This window comes from Pyrus communis, chromosome 13 (assembly GCF_963583255.1).
Source record: "Pyrus communis chromosome 13, drPyrComm1.1, whole genome shotgun sequence".
NCBI classification, from domain to species: Eukaryota; Viridiplantae; Streptophyta; class Magnoliopsida; order Rosales; family Rosaceae; genus Pyrus; species Pyrus communis.
Genome location: NC_084815.1, coordinates 16,910,622 through 16,921,693, shown reverse-complemented (window position 1 = coordinate 16,921,693; position 11,072 = coordinate 16,910,622).

Genomic DNA, 11,072 nt, shown 5'->3' with positions numbered 1-11,072 from the left:
CTGGCTCGAACGTCGTGCCTAAAGTGCATGCGACCAATTCTAACAGCTACAAACGACGAAAGAATCATCATGGCCTTGGCAATAAGCGGCAAGCCTAACCATGGCCTAAAGTCAAAAGAGCCAAGGCCCACCCAAGGGAGGAAATTTGACCTAGAAGCGCCAACCCTTTACCCTTAAGGCCCTAAACTTCAAGAACAAAGGAAAAGTTATCGTTTAATCGGTTTCCACTGAAATGGACATGTGTTATCGCTATGGATCAAAGGATCATTGGTCACGCATATGCAAAGCTACCCTGAGGCTATTGCCAAGTATCATTCCCATTGTGAGTTTAACTTTGCCTATGTGGAACATCCTGAAGATGCTATTACATCCATGGAGATTTTGATTTTCAGAAGGCATCAGCTTCTAAGGATGAATAAGTTTTATTCTTTTAGACATGTTTTTACCTCTAGTGGCTGAACCTACTAGGAGTGGCCGGACCCCCCCCCCCCTAATTTCTAGGTTTATGGTTTAATTTTTGGACAATTTTTCTAAGTATTTGGAATAATTTGTTTAGTTTTGGTTTGTTTTGAATTATGGATATTATTTCTCAAATTGATTAATTGAATGAATGGAATTATATTTATGTATGTGACCAATTCAATCAATTTATTTCTAGGTATGTCTAGTGGGGAAGTTAGTTGTCTGGTTGATAGTGCTACCACGCACCCCATATTACGTGAGTGACACTATTTTACTAACTTCGTACCTAAGAAAACATCTCTGACAACTTTCTTAGGCTCATCCAATCTGATTGAAGGATACAAAAAAACCCGTATCATGTTGTTTAATGGTACTGTCTTAACCATTAAAGAGGCCCTCTATTCTCCACGTTCCGGAAGAACATTCCTGAGTTTTAGAGATATTCTAAATTTCTTTGTATCACTTCTTATGAGTATGTCCAGAAGCGTATTCATGAGAAGTTGGAACATCTCTTGAGTGGGTTGTACATCACAACCATTCGCGGCATAGAAACCTACCATGTGGCCGGCCCTGTGCCTGAGTTCCAGAGCACTTTGCTGCTTTAGCATGACTGTATGGGACATTTCAGATGTGACATGATGCGACGTATCCTCAAATCATCACATGAACGTCATTGACCTCCTTACGATGGATTCTGGCTATGCAAAATTTGTTCTTTAGGGAAGTTTAATACTCAACCCTCAATTATAAAGATTATTCACAACCTTTTAAAGTTTTTTCAGAGGATTCAAAGGGGTATTTGTAGACCTATCCAACCATCATGCAGACTATTTAGATACTTTATAGTGTTGGTTGATGCATCGACACGATGGTCACATGTTTACTTATTGTCCACACGCAACACTGAATTTATGAACTCCTAGCACAACTTATTAAGCTAAGGGATCACCACCATGATTATCCGAGCAAGTCGATTTGACTAGATAACACTGGAGAGTTTATATCACATACTTTTGACAATTATTACATGTCAGTAGGGATTAAAGTCGAACATCTTTTACCCCATGTTCACACCTAAAATGGCCTAGCAGAAGCTTTCATAAAACGCCTTTAATTGATAGCACATACTTTGGTTATGTGAACCAAACTGCCGGTATTGCCTAGGGCTATGCAATATTGCACGCAGCCATTCTGGTCCTCCTAAGGCCCACCACTACCCAACCTCAATCACCGTTACAGTTGGTTACCGAATACGAGCCTGACGTCTCACATTTACGTGTGTTTGAGTGCGCAGTCTATGTGCCAATAGCGCCACCACTATGTACCAAAATGGGTCCTCATAGAAAAATGGGAATCTATGTCGGTTATGATTCACCATCAATTATTCGCTATTAAGAGCCCTTGACAAAAGATCTCTTTACCGCATGTTTTGCGGATTGTCACTTTGATGAGACTGTCTTCCCGTTGCTAGGGGGAGATAAGCATGCTAACGTTCCTGGAGAACACCACGAATTGTCGTGGTATTCTCCCACTATGTCTCATTTAGATCCCCGTATTGCCTAGTTTAAAACTGAGATGCAACGAATTGTAGATCTTTAGACCATTGCTTAAAGCATGCTGGATGCTTTTACTGATTTAGCGAAGGTGACAAGATCACATATACCTACTGCGAACACACCTACAAGGATAGACGTACCCCGAGTACGTCGTAATACCGCTGGGAAGGCGGGACAGTCCCCAAAGGTGGGGAGGCTGCATCTTGCATGTGGCCCGATACAGTGGCGGCTAGCCAATCATCTACTCCGACCTTGAAGCGTGGCAAACCCATTGGTTCAAATGATTCACAACCCCGGAAGAGGAAAACGATATAAACTAGTGACCCTAGTCTGAATCCGACCATCGCTCACTTATCTGTTTTAACGCATGAGGTTATTCTAGATTATAGTGATGTCTTAGATGAGACAACCCGACCTCTTGAGAATCGTGAGATTTCAGTCCATTACGCAGTATTGGATGAGGTTTGGAATCAGAATGAGATGATCGTTGACAATGCCTTTGCGTACACAGTAGCTACTGACATCATGCTTAGCGATGACATTGAACCACGTTCTGTTGATGAATGCCGATGTAGAACAGATTAGTCAAGCTAAAAACAAGCAATCCAGGTCGAACTCGATTCGCTTACAAAACATAAGTTGTTTGGACTTATAACTTCTACTCCACCACATGTGAAGCCTATGGGCTACAAGTGGGTTTTCGTGAGTAAGCATAATGAGAAAAATGAAATATTGTGATACAAAACACACCTCGTAGCGCAAGGCTTATCTCAATGCCCTGTGATTGATTACGAAGAGACGTATTCCCCCGTAATGAACATCATAACGTTCCATACCTTATCAGTTTGGTAGTTTCCGAAAAACTAAATATGCAGCTTATGAACTTGGTAACTGTGTATCTCTATGGGGATCTAGATACGTGAATTTATATGAAAGTTCCAGAATGACTTCCATTTACTGGTTCAAATAATTTTAGGCCATGGAACACTCTCTCTATTAGAGTGAGGAGATCACTCAGGGTGGATGCGGTATAACCGTGTGAGTGAATATTTGACAAGTTAGGGTTATGTGAACAATGAATTATGCCTATGCGTGTTCATAAAGAAGTCACATTCCGAATTTGCAATTGTTGCGGTTTATGTCGACGACATGAACCTCATCGGAACTACCGCAGAGCTTGAGGAAATTACCGTTCACTTGAAATTAGAATTTGAGATGAAAGATTTTGGGAAAACTCGATATTGTCTCGGCTTAGAGATTGAGCATTGTTCGGATGGAATCTTAGTACATCAAGCAAACTACACCCAAAAGGTGTTGCGATGTTTTAATGAGCATAAAACAGAGCCTTCGAGTACTACCATGGTCGTTTGGGCTCTAGATGCTAAACGAGTTCCCTTCCGTCCAAAGGAGGATGAGGAAGAGATTTTGGAGCTTGAAGTTCCATACATAAGTGCAATTAGGGCTTTATTGTACTTGGCTCAATGCACTAGACCTAACATCTCCTTTGCTGTTAATCTTTTGGCTAGATACAGCAATGCGCTTACACGCAGACACTGGAATGGTGTTAAAAACATTTTCCGCTACCTCAAGGGTACATCGGATTTGGGCTTGTTCTACACCCATGAATCCTCGAGAGGAGTCGCAGCCCCCCTTTGTTCTCGAGTTGATTCCGGCCTTGTTGGTTACACAGATGCTGGATATCTGTTTGACCCACATAGAGCACATTCTCAAATGGGCTATATCTTTATCTCTGGAGACACTGCTATATCTTGGAGGTCTACCAAGCAAACGCTAGTTGCGATTTTTTCCAACCATGATGAGATCCTTGCCCTACATAAAGCATCGCGTAAGTGCTTTTGGTTGAGAGCAGCTATGGAACATATTCAAAGCACTAGTGGTCTTACTTCCATCGTTGACCTTCCTACGACAATCTTTGAAAACAATGCAACATGTATCGATCGGTTAAATAAGGGATACATCAAGGGAGACAACACCAAGCACATAGCACCAAAGTTCTTTTATTCTCACCAACAACAACAACATTAGAACATTGAAGTCAAGCAAATCCGTTCCCAGGACAACCTGTCCGATCTCTCTACCAAGTCATTGCCCAAGTCTACTTTTCAGAAGCTCGTCCAAAGAATTGGTATGCCTAAATTATCTGAACTGAATTGCTTGTAGTTCTCTAATTTGGAAGTTATGTCTAACTTAGGGGAAGTATCTTGAAGCATACTCACTTGATCTTAATGTACTATTTTCCTTACAATTAGGAGCATTTTTCCCAATGGGTTTTTGCTACCTAATGAGGTTTTGTTCAGGCACCCATTTTGGGATGATCATACTCCATTGAGTTCACTACTTCCGTCCTATTTGACGTTTGTTTTAGACATTATGCATACTTCTCATTTTTCTTCTTAGTCTATGGGTTTTCACCCGCGTTAGGTTTTACCATAATGAGGCTTTGTGAGTTTTACTACCAATGCATACTTTCTTTTAAATTTGAGACTCGCATTCACCCATTGTGCTGCCGACTTCATCAACTGTTCTTCCTTATCTACTGAAGATCTGATGCAATGTTTTGTTTGAGTATTTACACACTCAAGGGGGAGTGTTGCAGTCATATTTAGAATAGGAATGTGATTGTGTAAATCCTAGTGTATCTAGGGATATCTTTGAATATTCCTTTTAGTAGTTAATATCCTATTAGAGTTGTAATCCTAAAAGGGTAAGGATTTAACCTATCATATTACTATAAATAAAGGCACAATGGGGTGATACAACACACACCTCAAAATTAAATCTCTTTCTTTTCTCTCTTATTGCTGCTGGCCTTCCCCTCTCTATTCCCTTAGAATAGTTCAATCAAATATGCCTACAACAAAATTAGAGTTTTGAGAAAGAAAAACAAAAATTCATGTACACCACCACACCTTATCATGGTTATCATAACTGAGGCTACCACCATTGCCATCACCACCACCACAACTTGTTACCACTACAACCACCTCACCACCACCTCTAGCATCTCTTCCACCATCAGTGTCGTTGCCTCTAAACCACTTACTATTACCATCAAAATTTGGGCCACTACAACTCCCACCACCATTACTCCGCCCGACACACTATTTCCACCACCCATATCTCGTAACCACTGGCACTACCATGACTACTACCACTACCATGCAACCATCATTGCAACTAGTATCACCCCCATTGCAATCACCTTCTTCACTACGATGTTACCATCTTAAATTTATTTTTACAATACCAAACACAAACTTAATGTTTTTGACATTTTAGGTATTGTTAGCGGATATGCTTTCTACTCTTTGTCAAAAAATATAGAATAAATTATTAGACACATTCTTTAATCATAAAAATGTAAAATTCTTTTTGTCGTTTTCCTTTTAAGGAAGAGTTATCCAAAAATCTTTTTGTAAAACTTTACTAGAAGAACCTTAAATGTCTTATAAGAAAAAAAAAACCCTAGTTTGTTTGAGGTTGAATAGGATTAGGTTCAGTCCTGGTTAGTCATATAGAGTTCCAGATTTAAAGAAGGGAGAAAACCCATTGTGTTATTGAGTATCTACACCCTTTAGTTTATAAATTTTGTGACATAATCATACGTGATGAGTTATGTATATGGAGCTAAAAATAATCCTAAAAATCATGGAGCTGACACGTGGATTATTTTCCAAGAAAGACAAAGACTGCCCCTATTAAATGAGTAGGGAACAACTCATTCACTACGCGCAGCTGAGATAGAGCAGGTAGAGATCAACAATTGCTCAAGGTACCCCTGCCCGTAAGAAAAGTCAAAGGTATTTATGATGGGATAATTCCTTATTCTTATCATAAATACATTACTAATCAGAGAAGACACCTTTCAAGTAAGTAATCATAATTCTATTTATTTAGGATATTTACCAAATTACTCCAAGATATTTATTTACACAAATATCTTGGAATATTCCCACCAAACATTCCACATAGGGTCGGCCACCCCTAAACCCTAGAGGGTCGGCCCACTTCCTCATTCTCTCCTATAAATACACCCTTTATCTCCAAAATTTAGGAGGCTTTTTGCTACCCACAAACACTCAAACACATTTTTTTAGAATTTTAACTTTGGCATCGGAGATTCTTCGGCCAAAGCCTCCATTCATTGTGGACGGTTGAGGCTTTTGGCTTTAATCTTAGGTGTTATTATTTTTCAGGTGTAGATTCGTCAATCAAAGAAAGACGGAAATTTGCATCCACAAATTAGTGCTTTCATTAAGAGCTCTGATCCGAAGATTTGAAGAAGACTCTCGCTTTCAACTTCCTTCGTTCTTAGATCCACGACTACGATGGTAGGAAATTCAGAAACTACAACCACGAGACCCCCTACGTTCAAGGACATGGACCAACCGATGGAGATCGCGACGTGGGTCCACACCGTCGCTCCTCGAGGCTTATGATAGGATTTTTACTACATGCAAAAGGAGGGATAAAAACATTTTAAATACTTGTAAGAGTACACATGCATATGGTTCCGCCGTCACCTTAACAATCTTATGTAGTTTTTTCAATTACTTATGAATTACACATGCATATTTTGAAGGTTAATGTTTCCTAAAGTATGCCTACTTGGACCCTCAACATAGAGCGTATATCAAACATGCAACTCGTCTATGGTATTCAGATCAAATCTAAGCATGCATGACTCATTAAGCTTTGCGAAACCTTTTGAAAAACAATACAACCCTTAAGACGTAGTATTCATCCTAAGTGAACTTCAACATATTAACCACAAGAAGCATTCATCAATTTCAAGGACCGACCTCTGACCAAAATTGCATCAAATTACTTTTCTAAAGATCTTAATGGTAGTTAAGAATTAAGGCAATTAGATAGTTTAAACTGTTGATTAATAATTCAAAACCTGCATGCATAATAGCATTAGTAAATTGAAAGGAAACTACAGATTTTTGCTAAGGCTCGTGGCCTTGCCCTAGCAAGCGGAAATTAGTTACAAACAATCATAAAAAAAATATTATTAAAAATAAGGATAGAAAACATCTTGAAATACAAATCATCAAAGCCTAGCAAAGTTCTCCAAAATATTATGCATTCTTCTCCTCTCTCCCCCAGTTTCTCTCTAATGGTAAAAAAGCCTTATTTGTACTACTACATAATTAAAATCCTTACTTGAAAAGGTCTTCCAAAAACTAAGAAACATAATAGAATATGATAACTAGGAAATACATTCCTATTCTAACTTTGGGAAATCTGTCAAGCCACAAATAAGCCACGTTTTTTGACTTCTAGAAACTTAACTAAAACTTGACTAAGACAATTTTCACCTTAAGTTGCAAGCCATAGAAAACGTTAAAAATCAGAACATCTTTTCAAAAGTTCCAACTAATCCCACTACAGAGTCTAAGCCATTTAGAATCATTTAGAAAATAATTCATGAACTTCGTCCTTTGGTGTAAAATGAACCAACATAGCTAAGGAGGCTCGATTAAAACCCTTCCTCTCGTCCTTTTTATTCAATACTTCACACATACTAACTTGAAACGTAACTATTTTTTTTTTTTCGATTTTTCTCCTTTTTTTTTCCTTTTTTTTTTCATTTTTTTTCCAGTAATAGTAGTGGTCGTGCAATGTCAGTTCACTTAGGTACCATTTTGTATGTGGGACGGGACGGAACAGAGTGGGACAAGGCGTTCCGTCCCACGTTTGGTGCGCCTAAAACGGGTGGAATGAGCTGTTCCACGGGATGAGTTTTGGGTGAATTTTCGTTCCATCTCACCCCCCTGGAACGACTCGTTCCACATCCGTGGAACACAAAATTATAACCTCTTCGTCTCCTTCTTCTTCCTCCTTGTTTCCATCCGAGGGCATCTTTGCTCCCGCTCCGTTCCGTTCCGTTCTGTCCCGTCCCATTCCGTTCCGTCCCGTCCTGTCTGTATACCAAACGATACCTTAAGCTTTCGATCCAACCCATGTAGCAAGCTTTAAGTCAATGACTCCCAAACCACTAAGGCTTTAGGGCACTAGGTGTAGAACACCCTTAAGGACTTACTAACTCGAGTTGAAAAGACTACAAAACCAACTAACCACCCTTCCCCATGCCAAAACTCTACTGTTTGACGCAAAAATCATTGCTGATTAGGTAGGACTGGTCCAATTACTAAGCAAAGTCTCGGGTGGAACAATTATTACTTTATTTATAACAAGAACTAAACTTTACTTTATTTATAACAAAAATTAAAAATGAACTAAGACTAAAAGTAAGCATTTCAATCTCACTCCCCACAAACCATGTTGATGTGAATGTCCAAATTGTCAAAGTATAACTCATGAATTAATGTCTAAGCAACGATAAATAGAAAATACTTTATTATGGGATTAACCTTTACAATGTCCATTTGTTTTAACGTTTAAAATGATCTATGGATATTAACTTAAAAAGAATGAAATTTTTTTAAAACTAACTCAAAAATTTAAAAAGCTAAAAGTTCTTATCTCCCACCCCCAACTTAAAACACACATTGTCCTCAAGGTGTGGAAAAATAAACAAAAGACATGAAAATAAACTCATAAAAAGACTAACAACTAGCTATTAAATAAAAAACTGAAATTAAGAAGATAATATAAAGACAAAAGATACAAGTCTTAATAAAACAAAACTTAAAGGAAAGATGGTACCTAGGTTTGACATGGTGTCCTAATGCATGGAAATCATGGGGCCTATGTGCTTTACAATTTGAGGTAATGCAGTGGGCCATGAGTGAGCCCAATCCAGCGAAAGATGGATCAACCCAACGGGTTTGGGTTGCAGCAAGTAAAGAAACCCTTTTTTTTTTTTTTTTTTTTTTTTTTTGTTTTGTTTTGTTTCAGGGAGGTTCCTCGAAAGGAGGAGTTTGGTGCAAGCTAGGGTTAGGGTTTACGGCTAGGGTTTTGACGGTGCAGGTTGGGGTCAGGGATTATTCGAAGGGTAATTAGACGGTGCTACGTTGAACGCAAGGGCTTGTTCTTTCCTGGAAAGCACTATTTGGAAAGTCGATAGTGTGGGGGCGAGGAGTGTTATTGGAATTGGAGTTCTCGCTCCGGGTATGGTGGCAGACCGTGATCGACTGGATGTGGAGGATTTGGGTTCCAGGTTTGGGACCAATTTGCAGTTGTCGGATAAGGAGAGGAGTGGGATTACAATTGAACGGAAGGCGATCGAAGGTGTCTTGCTAGGGTTTTAGTACACTATGGTTGCGGAAGTTCTGACTACTAAGGACGTGCATGGAGAAGCATTTGTTGATTGTTTTACGTTGCTTTGGCGGGGTAGAGATGGAGTCTCTATTAGAGATATTGAAGGTTGGAGGTTCTTGGCACGATTTGTTGGCTAACGTGACTTGCAACGGGTGGTGGACGTGGACCATCCGTGGATATTCAAGGACGACTTGGTGATGGTTGCTGACAGAATGGGGAATGGCTTGAATCGATGGACAACACTATCTCTCAATGTCTTTTGGGTACAGATTCATAATGTGCCGCCGCTTAGTATGACTGTGGCGGTTGCAGAAGCCACTGCACTAGTAGAAAAACATGTTTGCGCAACTGAATCTTGTGCGACGCACCAAATTTCGTCACGCAAAGTATGTTTGCGCGACCTAAAAGACAAAGCGTCGCGCAAACAGCCTTTGCGCGATGGTACTTTGCGCGATGAAATTCTAGCGTCGCGCAAAACTTCTTTGCGCGACCCAGGAACTTGTGCGTCACGCAAAACACTTTGCATGACGCCAGCCTTCGTCGCGCAAATGCCGTTTGCGCAACGTTTTGTACGTCACGCAATATCTTGGCGCCAAACAAAGAATGTTTTACTGCTTTTTTGCCAACTTTGCGCGACGCATGTGCACATGCGTCGCGCAAAGTTGTTTTGCGCGACGTACGTACACATGCGTCGCGCAAAGTTGACTTTGCGCGACAAGACTGGCGTCGCGCAAAACAGGTTTGCACGACGCATGTGCAAGTGCGTCGCGCAAAGTCAACGACTTTTCCTACTCCACTTAATCAGTTTGGGAGGCAGAAACTGCAAACCCAGTTGCAGCAGCTACCTCCCTCCTCCATCTCTCTTCAAAACCTTCTCTAATCAATCCCGTTGATATCAAAGTGAGTCAAATTTCACCTTGTTTTTAGATTGATCCCATTTCTAAGTTCTGTTTGTTTGCGGAGAAAATGAGGGAAATGATCATTTTATTGTTTGCTCCTCTCTCTGTTTTGTTCCTCCAATTCCAACAAAACTTAAAAATTTATAGCAATATAATGTAATGATTGTGTTCATTTGTAGCAATATAACTTGAAAATTTGTAGCAATACACACACACACACACACACACACACGCACGCATACTTTTCTAGTTATTTAGCTGCTTTTATAATGTAATGATGCTTCTGAGTGTGTTAGTGGTATGATTGTGTTCATTTGTCTGAATAATGTACATTTGGAGCTTAAATTTTTTATTAATTCATTTTTAATTTGAATTTTCCACCTTGCTTAGCTGAAAAAGAAGAAAAAACAATTTTTTTTAGCTTAGATTGGTTGGATGAACTGGAGTAAAAACTACTTGATATGAAATGGAACTTAGAGTTAATCAAGCTACAATTATTAAGCAGCACGTTGCTTTGTGGAAATGGACATATAGCAATAAGGGGAAATATCGAATCCTTTGTTGATTTTTTTATTTTTTTTTGTTTCTACACCCATTATTATCAATTCTTTCATGATTTCTGTTATTAGGAATTCATGAAAGAATTGACAACAATGGTGAGATGTTAGGAATTCATGGTGAGATGTTATGTAGATGAGAGTTTTTAACTTCTCATTCCTGTTATTGCTGTGTGGCAACTCAATTTGGCTTTATCTTACTATGTGATTCTAGGAAGCTAGTGCCATTCCTTTTGCTTCTCTGACTGCTTGGCGAGCCCTCGTAAGTACTGCTAGGAAAGCTAAGGGGTATGTTATCTCGGATATTAACTTCCTTCCTTTGATGTATCATGATTCTTCTGTTAAAG